The following is a 14,968-nucleotide window of genomic DNA, read 5'->3' on the forward strand; positions in this document are numbered from 1 at the left end:
ATAAGGTCAAGTTAAAGGAGTTCATCATCACCAAGCCATTATTAATGAAATGTTAAAGGGACTTATTTAAGAAAAAAGAGGAAGATCAAAACTATGAACATTAAAATGACAACAGTTCACAACTATCAATAACCAAATCTAAAAAAAATAAACGAGAACAGGAACAGAATCATAGGTATGGAGATGATTTGGACATTTGGAGGGTTATCAGCTGGAAGGGGGAGGGGAAGAATGGGGAAAATATGCAGGGATTAAGAAGCATAACTGGTAGGTACATAATAGACAGGGGTTGTTAAGAATAGTATAGGAAATGGAGAAGCTAAAGAACTTACGTGTATGACCCATGGACATGAACTAAAGTGGGGGAATGCTGGAGGGAAGGGGTGTATCACGTGGAGGGGGGGGCAAAGGGGAAAAAAATTGGGACAACTGTAAGAGCATGATCAATAAGATGTATTTTTTTAAAAAAGATATATATCTATAAATGGAATTTCTGAGTCATACTGTCTGTTTAACTTTTTGCAGAACTGCCAGGCTTTCCAAAGATAGCATTTTACATTCCCACCAGTAATGTACATGGGTTCTAATTACTGCACATCCTAAATTTCTTGAGCTCTCATTAAAAGTACTCCTTTCGCAGTCCTATCATCAGGGCCCATTGAGATGTATTACACACTTTGCCCTCTACTAAGTGGTTTTCGGGTTGTGATTCTTTTTTAATTCTTCCAATGGCATGTTTCATTCTCAATTTTACCTGCTTCTTCTGCCATCTGTCACTTTACAGGATTTTAACTTGTTTTCTCTTCCCCAGTTTCAGTCATAAATAAAAACCACACCTGTAATAACTCCATATTTGATAGAGATCATATGCTAGTGGGACAAGTAACCATTACATAAAAGTACAAACATATAACTGCAATTATGGTAAGTTCAGTGATAAGAAAAAGTTATTAGAAGAGAATTACAAAGGAAACTGATAAGTTTAGGAATCTCTGAAGGATGTGACACTAAAACTGAGACCTAAAATATGAACAGAAGCTACCAGGAAAAAGTGAATTGAAATCCCTTCTAGTCAGAGGAAAGTATGTGCCAATAGCCTGACTTAGTAGAAAGCCTGGACCCTTCACATGTCTGAAAGAAGGCCATTGGCTCTGGAAACTGTCAGATGGAAGAACAGCAGGAAATGAGGCTGGGAAGGTAGACTAGGAGGATCTGGTCTGGGCCATCTTACAAATTTAGCTATATTCCCCGGGGAAGACTAAGACTCTTGAGATATTTGTGTGATTTATTTCATTTAAATGGCATTCTCCTTTGGTTCATTTTCATAATAAAGTGCTTTTGAAACGTGAAAAAAAATAAAGAATATAGCTAATTCTAAATTGTTTTTAGAATAAAACCAGAAAAGGAAAACACCTTAAGCAGGGAAATGGCAAAATCCAGAAAGATCAACTCTAAACATCATGAGCAATCAGCAAATATTCGATTATGTCTATGTAAATACTACATGCTTTATCTCATGCTTTTACTATGATGAATAATTTAGGAGCCTTTAATATACAATTTGCTTCTTAAACATACTCATCAACTTGCTTTGAAAACAAAAAAAGATAAGCCTAAGTCTAAATGTTAAATTTTATGAGATTCCACTGTTTGTTTCCCCAGGATTCCCCAGGATTACTCAAAGGATTCCTAGAGTATTCACTAGTGACGAGAACTAACGGAAGTGCATAATAGTTCACACCGCACTCCAGCATTCCTCCTCGCCTCACCAATTGATTGAGATTGAGCTGAGCACCAATCTCAATTCTAGCTCCAAAGAAGAATCATGGAACCCCAACCTTGGAACTATTTAACTCCATCTCTATGAAACTTCTCTGTTTGCCACTGTCACTGTAACTAGGACCAGTGTTCTTGCTGGTTTTACCTCTTCCTACGGAGTCCCTGGCTCCTGTTGCCTCATCTCCCACATCGTGAATGACCATATTACCCGGCTGGACCACCCTATCTGCCATTCTAGATTTCGAAATCTGTTCTCCTGTCCAGAATTGTGTTTCCATTTTTTTCTTTCATGGCTTGAACTTCTGAATACTGACCTGTAGCCCAAAATCTCTGACCTGATTTCTGTATTTTCCTCCTAACCTGATCCTATGATCAATGAATGACTAACTCATCTACTTTAAATCCACGTATTTTATCTCTTCACCATAGTCCAACAGTACAGCACTCTTCAGTTCTTATGGATATGGAATCAAATCTCCTTGCCTGTATCTATCCCTTGTCTAGCCACTCAGTATCAGCTAGATCTTACTTACCCTACAGACCCAGCCCAGATCCCAGACACGCATCTTGTAGTCTAGTGTTGACCACGGCATAACCGCCCCAAAACTCAATGGCTTAAAAGTTCAAAACAATGATTATTTATTTTGCCCACAAATGTGTACTTTGGACAGGGCTCAGTGAGGAGAGCTCATCTCTGCTCTACAGGTGTCAGCTGGACCAGCTCAACTAGGGCAAGAGGATCCAAGACGGATCATTTACACAGCTGGCACACTGGCATTGGCTGTCAATTCCTTTCCACTAGGCAGCTTAATCTTCCTTACAGCATGTTGACTAAGCTCCAAAAGCAAACATTCTAACAAGCAGGAAATGGAAACTGCTCACTTCTTAAGGCCTACACCTAGAAATAACACAACGTCACTTCCACCATTATCTGTGGGTCAAGCAGCCACAGAGTCCAGAGTCAGAGGAAGAAGACAAAAACTCAATGGAGAATGTCAAAAGAATTATAGCCCTGGCCAGGTGGCTCAGTTGGTTGGAGCATCATCCCATACACCAATGGGTGGTTGGTTTGATTCCCAGTCAGGACACATACCTAGGTTGTGGGTTTGATCCCTGGTTGGGGCATATAAGGGAGATGACCGATTGCTGTTTCTCTGCCACATCGATGTTTCTCTTTCTCTCCCTCTCTTTATTAAAAATCAGGAACAAAAATATCCTTGGTGAGGATTTAAAGAGAAGAATTATAGAGTCGTGTTTTAAAACCATATCTACTCATCTGCAGTCCAAAGCATTTGGGTGATATTCATTTTTTTTTAAAACGTGTTTTTCTTTTGCCTTACAGAGCATTTTTCTTTCTTTAAAGATATTATTTATTTATTTTTAGAGAGAGGAGAAAGGAGGGAGAAAGAGAGAGCAATCAGTTGCCTCTCCCATGAACGCTGTCCGGGGACTGAACCCACAACACAGGCATGTTCCCTGACCGGGAATCAAACTAGTGACCTTTCGCTTTGCAGGATGGCACCCAACCAATTGAGCCACACCAGTCAGGGCATGGACATTTTTCTTACTTCACGTTTGCTTTAGTGCTGTCTGAAAAATTCTTAGTTGCTACATGTGGCTCTAGGCCTATCTATTGTCAGTGAGTTAATTAGGAACAAAAACTTGCCTATCAGTCTTCTAATAGAGAAAAGCAAATTCATCAGTTTTGTGCTGTTAATTTTCAAAGCAACATGAACTTCTCTAAGTTAGCTTCACATAAGATGCTCCTAACTTTAATGCAGAGCTGATGTAGGACACCTGCCTACCCTCCCAGCACAAGTCAGTAATTCTGTATATCTGATCTCCTTATTTGTAATTGGTGTAAATAAACATATTCATAAGTATAATCATTTGTTTTAAATAGTTAATATTCCCTTTGTAATGTGTCAAGTTAGCTAGGCTATAGCACCCAAAACACCTATCTATATGTTGTAACGGTACTATTTAGACGTGATTAGCAGTTATAGTAAATGGACTTTAAGTAAAGCAGATTACCTCCATAATACAGGTGGGACTCATCCAATCAGTTAACTGCCTTAAGAACAAAGACTGAGTTTTCCTAAGTCAAAGAAACTGCCTCAAGAATGAAACACAGAAACCTTGCCTGAGTTTCCAGACTGCTGGGCTTCCCTGTGGATTTCAGACTCAAGACAGCAACATCAACTCTTACCTGAATTTCCAACCAGCCTGCTGTAATGCCTACAGATTTCAGACTTCCCAGACTGCACAATCTCATGACCCAATTCCTTAAAATACATAGATGCCAGATAAATGATGGATAGAAAGATGCATTATCAAAATATGTATATATCTCTATACAAACAAAATATATTCTATTGGTCTTGTTTCTCTAGAGAATATGACTACTATACCTTTTGCAATATTACGTGCATTAATGATTAACTTTCACTTATAAAGATTTGCAAGAAATGGATCAACATAAGTCTAGACTATTACAGGTTTTTTATAAAACCTATGTTCAGAGATTGTCAGACTGATAGTATTTCAGTCTTAACAGGATTTTGACAGGCTCCTCCTCATAGTGTAAGAGTGGAAAATTATAACAGTGGGAAATTGTTACCCCCCTCACCATTCTTTTGACATTGTTTCTATAAATGCTGACTTTGACTAACATGTACTTATAGATAAATAGCATGTTTGTGTAAGAATCCTAGGAACTAACTTCAAAAGATACAGATTCTGACCTTCAGGCGTCCCAGCCCCGGGAGATTTGCTGGCCTTCAATGGCGGAGCCAGGAGGATGGGAAGCCAGGATGATGCACTCCAGACCATCACTTGCCTCATCAGAATGGACTGTGCACATAGAGAACTTTTCAAACCCTTCCCTTGATCGCTTTGTTCCCCTCTCCCTCCTTATAAAAACCCCCGCCTGCACTGAGAGGCGGAGATGGGCTTTGAGACAAGAGTCCCCCATCTTCCAGGTGGCCAGCACCTGAAAATAAACCACATCAGCACCTGCCTCTTGAGTACTGGCTTTTGTAGCGGCAGGCAGCCGGGCCTGTGTTTGGTTACAATAGCCACTTAGCCAAAGAGTCTCTGTCAAATGGTGGCGGTTTCCCCCATTAGCAGTAACATATGGGATTGTGTTTATGTTTGACTGCATATGATGTATACTATCAAAGCTGACTGAAAGAGTTGTTTAACACTATTTACAAGAAAAGATTTAGATGTAAAAAAAAAAAAAAAGTCATCTTTGGATTGTAAACAATGATGCCTGTCGATTGGTTCAGAAATTTCTGAAAGGCAGAACAATAGTGGGAAAAATATGTTTTGTGATTGATTTGCAAACAGAAGTGGAAAAGTTACTAGCATAGGTCTAGAGGAACTACCTCTTGTCAAATTAATGTAATCTTTTTTGGCAGTTATTAGCCTGTTAGAAGAAGGAGAAATGATGGATGGAATCTGTATTAAATGTAGCCAGGTATTTTATCCTGTCTGACATTACATAGTTATTTGTTAGGGAAAAAAAAAATCTAACACCTCAGCTCTTAAGTGGGTACATCTGAGAATGGTGAAGTATTTGTTCTCAGTTATTTTCAATAGATTGGTATCAACCTAGAGCAAAGGAAGGGGCATCTTCAGGTTTCCATTATGATGTGATTTGCTAGAATCATGGGACTTGGCAGTGAGTAGCCAAGGGCGGAGGAGAGGGTTGTGACCCACCATAGGGAATTCTCTTACTCTCTGCCATTTTTCCATCAGCACTGAACTTTCATTGTTTACTCCTCCCTGTGACTTCTCTCGGGAGAAGTCACACTCCCAAGTGCCCGTCACGTATAAAGGTAGTCCTTCTGCCCTCTTTTTTCATATTTGACAGCACGTTGATTTTTCTCATAAACATTGGGTATATTGGGTGGTCTTCTCTCATTTTGAGACACTGAAGGTTAGGACTTCGACATATGAATTTGGGGGAAATGATTCATCTCATAATGATAGAGGAACTCAAGAGTTAAAGATTTTAGTTTCTGTGATAGTTGATAGGTTTAAGTGATTAATGCACGTGGAGAGCTGTTATTCCAGTAACTGGAATGCATGACCCACATGGCTCCGGGAGGTCAGCAAGCAACTCAGCCTCTGTGCCCCAGGGGGTCTGCATGTGATGAGCATGGTATCTGAGCCATTGTGTTCCAAGGAGGATGCAGATAAAGAATTGTTAATCAAAAGAAGTACTAGGAAAATTGCCGCTGGATTGCAACTCTTATTCTTTTCTTCCAAATCCCTTACCTACCCTTTCTTCATATAAACATGTAGACTTGAGATGAGATGTTATGATGGATTTTAAGGGTATATTATCTGCCATCTTCTAAGATCACTGGCATCTGAATAAAGCACCCATAAAGATTCAATCCTTGTCTCTACTTACTGGTTCTGGTAGTGATAAGGCAGCAAGGATGCTGACATTCCTGGTTTCAGTATTCCCATTTCCCATTCAAAAGTTAAGCCTAGAGGTGTTACTTTGCCCATTTAGTGTTAACTGTTCCCAGAACATTCCAAATATAGCCTGTTTTCCCTCAAAGAAAATAAAACATACACGTACCAAAACATTTCCAATTAAAATAGGCACTGAACAGACATATTTCTGCCAAGAATAATCTCTGCTCTTCTCAAAGCTGGTTTACGAGATTGTAAATTGAGACCAGCCTTTGCTTTTTACTCGATAGGGGCAGTGAGTCAGGATTTCCTGAAATGAAGCAACCATGTAAAATGCATTAGTGGCTTCTAGGAGACCTCACACTTTCTCATGCCAAGGAATTGACCTGTTTTCTACTTGGCATCTCTTTCATATTCCCCAATGATCTTAGTTAAGCTCCTCCTGTCAGCCTCAGAGTCAGTATGATGACGTAGCTAATGTTCATCGATCAAAGTTTATTTTTTCTACAAACATATAATCCTGGTGATGATTGCTACATATCAGTGAGAAGGATGAATTCCAAGCCTGAATCATGATTTCTTTTTCAGTCAAATCTACACTAGCTGTTAGTCTTAGTTGAATTCCTTGCATTGCTTAACCCAATTATGATCTGGTTTCAGTCCCGCCTCAGAACAGAAATCTCCTAATTGCTAATCCCTTGGTCTCCTTCTATTTGAACTTTCCGTATCAGTTTCACTTCTGCCCTGGAACACCTTTTGCTTCTAGCACACCACTTTTCCCTAGTTCCCTTCTGTCCCTCATGGGTTACTTTTCCTCTGCTTATGCCACAAACATTGCAGGTTGTCCCCCCCACAGCTCTTCTCTCTCTGCCAAGTGTCTGAAATTGAAAGAGCATCAGGGGCTAGGCCACGTAGGTAACATGGAAGTCAGATTAATAAGGAGTGATAAGAACTCTGGCAAAGATAAAATGCATACTCCATATAAAGGCTCCACAATTGAACATTTTTAAAACACCATCTTGACCAAAACCCTTTCACTGACTGGATTGGACTCTACAGCTCTTTCAGTGACTGGCTATTCTCAGAATCCAGGTCTTCCAGTCCAGGACTCTGAAAGCAGGGCCCATTGATAGCTCATTCTACGTACCAATTAAGCCCTGCATAATAAACTACAATCATTTCTGACTTTGAGCTCAGGGGCCTTGGGTAAGTCACCCAACCTGATTCATTTTTAATATGTAAAACAGGCTTCCCTAGAGGCTCACTTACCATAAATTTGTTTTTTAACATGAGGCAAACATCTCACTAAGTGGAAGGCACATCATTTATATCTTAAATGTTTCCAAAGGGCTCTTTCCTATTTCTCTAGAAAATGCATGGAGGTGATGTAGAAGCGTCACCTCTATGCATCCCAAGGGTCTCTTCAATTCATGTCACCTACCCATCATTTACTTACACCGTTACGTCTGACACTTGAGCAGAACTCATGAGGGAATATCATAGTTTAAAAGAAGGGAAGGACTCACCTTCTTCACCCCCACAATCTTAGTTTTTTACACTCTGCCAGTATCCCAAATATGTATTCATTTAACACACTTTCTTATTGAAGTTCAATTTTCTATGAGAAAACTTGTTTCAAAGAAGAATCCAAATGAAAACCCTACATCTGAAGATGCTTTTCCTTGCACATTCAGAGTAGACATTTTTAAAAGCTATAGGAGACTGTTTTCTTGAGAGAGTTCTTGAAATGATGCACAATCTCACACAGTAGTTTTTATGTTTGCTGAAGCTGCTACAAAGACACCAGAGGAATTACTCTTGGAGGTAGAGACTAAAAAGAGACCTCTGCTTCTCCAAGATGGGTTATCACCAGCTCAGCAGGACAAGTGCATTTTGGCTCAAGCACCACTGGTCCTCATTTCGAAAGGTCCTGAAAAAGTGAAACAATCCCTGCCCCTTAATTCAAAATAAAAGAGGACCCTGACTGTCAGTATATCAGACAAAAAGAGACACAGGAAGAAGCACAAGGCTGAGGTTCAGGCTTCCCACCGCCCTCCCACGCTCACTTGGCATCCATCCCCAGTTCTTTCTACCTCAATCCCCTCTGCTTAACATAGATTAAAATACCACGCGTTTTCATCAAGTCCTCCCTTGAAGCAGTTACTTCATTTCCATCCTCCTCCAGCTCATCTGGCCTGCCCTTTTCCTCCAACTTTGCCTCGAACAATTGACACAAATAAATTCTGCCTCTTTCTACTGGTGTTCTCTGCATACCTTGCTAGAATTAAGTGCCACAAGGGCACAGACCCTGTTCCTCTTGTTAGCATTGTATTCCTGGGGCTGAGTTCACCGTCTGGCACAAAGAAGGCGTTTCATAAAAACTTGTTAAAATAAACAGAATGTTCATCCACACTGCCACATCTTTGCCCCAATAATTCTCTATACCTGGAATGTCCTCACTTTTGATTTCCAAATTCTCAAGCCCAGTTTATTCTCTGTTACGGAATAACTGTGTCTCCTCAAAATTCACATGGTAAAATACCCTCAATGTAATAGCACTAACAGGTGGAGCCTTTGGGCAGCAATTAGGTCTTCAGGGTGGAGCCCTCCCGGTGAGGACGCAGCAAGAACAGGGCCATTCTGTGGCGTAGGAATCTTCCGATCAGTGATGGGAAGCAAGCTCTCGCCAGCTACAGAATCTGCTGGTGCCTTCATCCGGGACTTCCCAGACTCCAGAACTATACGATGTAAATTTATGTTGTCTATAAGCCACCCAGTCTATGATACTTTGTAATAGAAGCACAAACTGACTAAGACAGCCTCATTCTCCCAGCGGGAATGGCATTTCAAGTCTGCTCTGTACCATTCAGAGATTAAATATGTCTCATGCTGGTAATCCCTTTTCAGTTTTCAGATAAAGACACAGTCAACTAAGTTCCTTGCTACTAAAACACATTTGGTTGCTCAGCGAGCACAGAGACTCCTTAAGGAGACACTTGTTTATAATATCTGCCACTTGCCAGCAGGAGCTGCACTTGTATTTTGAGTATCAGGACTGCAGTGTTCAGCTTTCAAATAAGTTAGCTTAATTCCAGGAAATTCTGAGAAACGGCAAGAAATTTGTCAGAAAGGATAGAACAAGCAGCCCTGATCCAAGGAACACGAGAGCCTCCTTATAGGAAAATAATTTCTTAAGAAGGGCGATAAATTTCCTTGACAGGAACATTTGGGCCTGGACTTTTCTAAATTCTGTCTGTCCACACAGCACACCCTCTCTCCCATTTTTACATGCATGGACTGAATAAGAACTCTTCTATGGGGTTCTTTCCTTTTTTTTTTACTTTAAATTATTTTTTATTTTTTAGTTACAGTTGACATGAAATATTATATGAATTTCATATTTGAGATGATGGCCTCTGTGATTATTTTGTCCTGCACACAGTCATTGAAGAGAGTATTTTGGGCTCTTGTCAATGGCTTGCTCTAAGGTGAAGACTCATGGGGATACTCGTTTCTCCTTCATGACAAGAAGGAGATAAACACCAATTAAAATCCAACTTTGGTGGTAGAGACACACAACCTCAGACTCAAAGAGGGAATTTTATCCCCCAAGAGTAGTTTCCACTTGATGACAGAAATGGTCAATTTTTCTTCCGCGAGGCAGTCTGTGACATACTAGATTAATTAAGTCTATATTTATCAAATGGAAACTTGTACCAGGACTCTTTCCATTGTAAAGATAATAAAGCTAACTCAAACCAGCCTAAGGCAAAAAGAGAATTTAGCAGCAAACCTAACTGAAAAGTCCCAAGGTTGTCTGGCTTTCGGCCTGGCCTAAGGCAGAAGTTGGCAAACTATATAGCCTATTTGCCTGTTTTACAAATTAAATTTTATTGGCATAGAGCCAGGCTTGTGCATGTATACATTGTTTACAGCTGCTTTCAAGATACAGCAGCAGTGCCAGATACTTGCAAGAAAAATGTTATAGCCAGCAAAACCTAAAATATTTACAATGCAGCCCTTTCCAGAAGTTTGCCAGCCCCTGACCAAGTGCTCAAGTGACGTCATCAGGATTCTCTCAGCTGATCCTTGTCTGAGATGGCGTCACTCTTGGGCTTGACATGTGTCCCCAGCAAGTCTATGCTGATATCATTCCTTTCTTGTGACAGTCCTAGTTGAGAAGAGCACGTCTTTTCCAGTAACTTGTGAAAGTCCTAGGATTTACTGTAAGCTGACAACTTGGGTGAGGTACCCATCCTTGGATTGATGCCTTATGGCTAGGAAAATGGATTTATATGGATTGTACCAGTCACCCCCAAGCCACAGGGGCTGAGAAAAAGGGAGAGTTTGTCCAAGGAGGAAGGATACTGGGAAGGCAAAGCCTACAAATGTCCTTTGTAAAACTTCTCACTTCACATGTGGTTGGTCCTATTCTGATTCTGAATATTTTTCAGGGCATGTCAATGAGACTTTTGTATGATTACAGAGACCTTGGGAGAGTTACTATTAATAACAACAACCCGTTGTTACTGATGTGATTTCAGAGCCAGATACTATTATAAGCACTTCATAAATATTATATTGTTTATCCTTCCAACAGCTCTAAAAACCATGCATTTTTATTTCTATTTTACTAATGAGGCAACTAAGAATGAGAAGTTTACTAATAACATGTCCTAAAAGTCCCAGAGTCAGGAATGGAACCTAGATCTGTCTAACTCCAAACTTGAACTATGCGGCCCTGTCTCCCCAATCTAGTTATGGCCTCACATTCCTGGAAATCCCCTACTACCCCACCCCGTCAGTGCCTCAATAGTGCCTGAGCCCTGACCTGGTGACCAGGAGGCTTGAATCTGAGTGAACAGCTGTGCCATTAACTCACTGGGTAACGCCAGCAAGGGACTTGATCAATTTTTGGAATCTCAGTTTTGTCATCTATGAAATGAATAGTTTAAACTACTAATGACATTCAAACTATGTTCTGTAGAGCATAGGGGCTCCCCGTGGCAACACCATAGAGTCTGCCGTGGAGAGCAAGGAGACAGCCAACAGGCGCTCCCTCCACACTCATTCTGCCCCGTCAACTCCATTGCTTTCTGTTGGTCTTGTTCTTAAGTCTAATAAAGAATACAGATTTATGCCATAGGAAAAAGTTAACCATGGCACTAGAAGACCTTTAAGAGCTTTGTCAATATTCTCTGCTTCTTCTTGCACCTCTTTTCTTTATCTGTGTCCTGGGAGGCTGTCCGGGATGGATGGGCCACATCCCTGTGCTCTGCCTTCCTGTCGAGTTCAGCCAACAGGAGGGAGTAGCAGAAAAAGAAAGAATGGAAAGAGAGACAGGTTGGGGTATTGATTCCCATGGCTCAGTGGCTGGATTCAGAGACCGCAGCTCCTGCCAGGTGGCCGTCTCCTTCAGCTCTCTTTGGTTTGGGAGACTGCTTTCTTCTCTGGTCCGCTCCTGTCTAGGGGCCGTAGTGGCTCACTGCTGTCGCTCGTCCTGAGGTTCGTTACCATTCCTTGGGATCTTGTTGCAATGAAAATGTGTCTGGTTTACATAGACATCTTTGTGAATAGTCCCTTCTTTAAATACTTTCCTTTCCTCATTTTGAGTGGGCCATCAGAACACTGTATAATCTATTAGGACTTTAGGATCTGGGATTCAGCCCACAGTAAACTTAGGTTCAACTATCCCACTTTCCTATCCATTCCCACACCACTTGAATGTCTGCTAAGTGCCAGGCACAGCTGATAGTGAATTGTTCCTTTGGCACTAACATTCTTTCAGTTTATGACTCAAAACCCCTCATAGAAATTATTTGAGTGCTCCTTTTTTTAAAGCAGAAGGAGGAAAAACATAGCAAAATAGATGGACATCTGGGGATTTCTTTCAAAACATTTAAAAGAGTAAGCACTGCTTTTCCCAATCATTGCTTTTATCCCTTTGCTCCTCCCTTTAACAAACATTTATGGAGCACCTGTTGTGTTCTAGACATTGGCTTGGCCCTGAAGATACGGACCCAGTGCAACTGTCAATGAATTCACAGACCTGTGAGAGAAAGGCAAGAAAATGAGGAATTTATCTATCATACTACAAGGAGAATACCCATTCCCAGAATGATTCACTCTCAGACTGTGAGATACCCGCAGAATTAATGATGGTTCAGTATCAATCTTTCAATAAGGGCTGCAATGAAAATATGTCTGGTTAATTTAGCTTTAGATAATGTGAAAATAAATTTTACTATTCAAATGTAATCTGCCTCTTAATATAATATATTCTCATTCTTTGGGAGTCTACTGATTCAGATTTTAAGTAATTCATTGAAGTACTTACCTTCACTCCTGACAAACATTTTTAAATATAGTAATTCCCTTCCTCTTCAGAGTCTTCTTTATTAACACAAGGAATTCAATCCAAAATTCAGGGTTTGAGACATATACATATAAACATATAAATAAGTGCAACATAATAGGAAGATGGGAGATATGAGAAGCACTGAGGCTCTGAAAAAAAGGAGCAGTGAGGAGGTAATATTTGAGCGGTGAAAGCGAGGGAGGGTCGATCTACAGAGCTTGGAAAATGGAGATCAAGTATTTTAGAGCTAGAGAAGAAAACGTACACAGGCCTGCCAACAAGAAGTTACAGAATGTGCTTTGGACACTACAGATAGCTCAATATAACTAATAACGTTAATGTGGTGGAGAGATCTATCATTTTTGCTACTCAACGACCACAACCATTCACCCTTCACCTAGTGAGGATGATATCCCGTATTATGGTTGGAGAATAAGCCCTCCCTGGTGTTATCCATTATGTATGAGAGAGACTGACAACCTTCGGCTCCAAAGGTTTCAATTAATCAACATAATCGAGCTTCGTGGCCAAAGTAATTGGTTCAATGACGGGCATGTAACCCAATTTAGGCCAATTAGAATCAGAACCAAGACTTGTGTTTGAATGCGACAGAGCTCTAGCCAGAATTCAATGGTAAGAATTCTCTTTCCACTGGGTTTGAAGTTAAGAGGATGCAGAGGCAAGAGCCTCTGCAGCCAGCCTGTGACCGTGAGGGGGAGAGCCTGACTGAGAATGGAGCGAGCCCAGGGGAAGGTGTCCTAAAGGCAGGCAGAGAGGAACTGGGTTTTCATGAATTTGCTCCTGAAGCTGAAATAATCCTTGAGTATTCCATTAGCCAAACAATTATTACATTAATCAATAAATTCCCTTAATTTCCTGAACCGGTTTTAATTAGGATTTCATGTCTACTTAAACACATGTAGAAGTGAAGGAGTGTTGATACTGTTATAAATCAGACTGCAGAAGACCTTGAATACCAGGTTTTGAACTAGATTTTCATCAAGGATTGGCATGATTCTTAGATTTCCTTTTAAGGTATACAAAGCAGTTTTGCGTGAATTAACTCACCGAATCTTTACAATTATCCAATGCGGTACATATTGCTATCTATAATTCACAAACAAGTAAGCGGAGTCCCAGAAAGGTTACAGGACTTGCCTAAAGTCATACAGGTCATGAAAGACAGAGCAACGTTTCAATCTTGGATCTTTTGATTCTGAACCTATAATGCTAATAATACAATTGTCTCACTAACACACACAAAGCACTGAATCTGAAGATCTCAGAAGATTCTTACCACGCAGATACCTTGCTCATTTCATGACCCATAAGTGTTGGAATGAATATAACTTTTAAACAGAATGAGGTGGTGCTTGTACAGATCTCTTCCAATCCTAAGAAGCATCTAGAGTATGTTGCCATGGAAAGAGCATGGGCTTCAAATACACAAGACCCTTGTCTACTCCCCTATCAGCATGGCCATTGGGCAAATCACTTAGTATTTCCTCACTTGTATAATGGTGATAACAATACTTCCCTACCTTACTGGGTCCAAAACTACATATGTAAAGTTCCTGGCACACAATAGACATTCAGTAACTTAGGTCTTTTTATTATGGAAGGCAGTAGAAGCAAGATGTTTGAATCAGAGAGACCTGGGTTCAAATCCCGACTCTGCTCCTAATTAGCTATATGGCACCCAGCTAGACAGTAAGCTCCAGTGGGGGGCAAGAACCATGCCTCTCCTTATCCCTGCTAATAACCTTCATGGTGGCTCTTGCAGGCATTCAGCAAATGACTGCCAGCAAATGACTTAAATTTACTAAGCTTGAACCTAAAAAAATTGAAATATTATATAGTATAAGACTATTACAAGAAATAAAGGATACAACACACATACAACACTTAGTTTGATGCCTGACCCATGGTGAGTGCTCAGTAAGCAATAATAGTTGCAACTAATTTCTACTGAATGCTTACCACTGTTCTAAACACTCTACATATATTCATTCACCAAGTACTCAAAACTCCCCCCATCCCTACTTCACAGATAACTCAATCCAGGCCCTATTTTTATTATCTAAATACTTGATGCTGCTTTAGGCCCCATGACTTGTGAGTCCAACTCTTTCTTCTCAAAGTTTGAGACCCTTAAAACTTCTAATTCACAGTCCCTTAAATAATGGCCTCTCTTTTTTCTCGTTTGCATTATTAGGAAGAAATAAAAGCTTCTTTCTTTTGAAACACAATAAAGACTTTCTCTTGGTCCTCCTTCTCCTTCCCCCATTATTTCCAGAGAGTGAGGTTGGACTGCCTGAGGTTTTGCCTGGCGGGAGCCCTTAATTCAAAGACTGCCAACAACTCAATGAATCAGCCAGGACTTTGCCCTCTCCTGGCTGA

The sequence above is a fragment of the Pteronotus mesoamericanus genome, unplaced genomic scaffold (genome assembly GCF_021234165.1).
Source record: "Pteronotus mesoamericanus isolate MK-2021 breed Mesoamerican mustached bat unplaced genomic scaffold, CSHL_Meso_final contig_181, whole genome shotgun sequence".
NCBI lineage: Eukaryota > Metazoa > Chordata > Mammalia > Chiroptera > Mormoopidae > Pteronotus > Pteronotus mesoamericanus.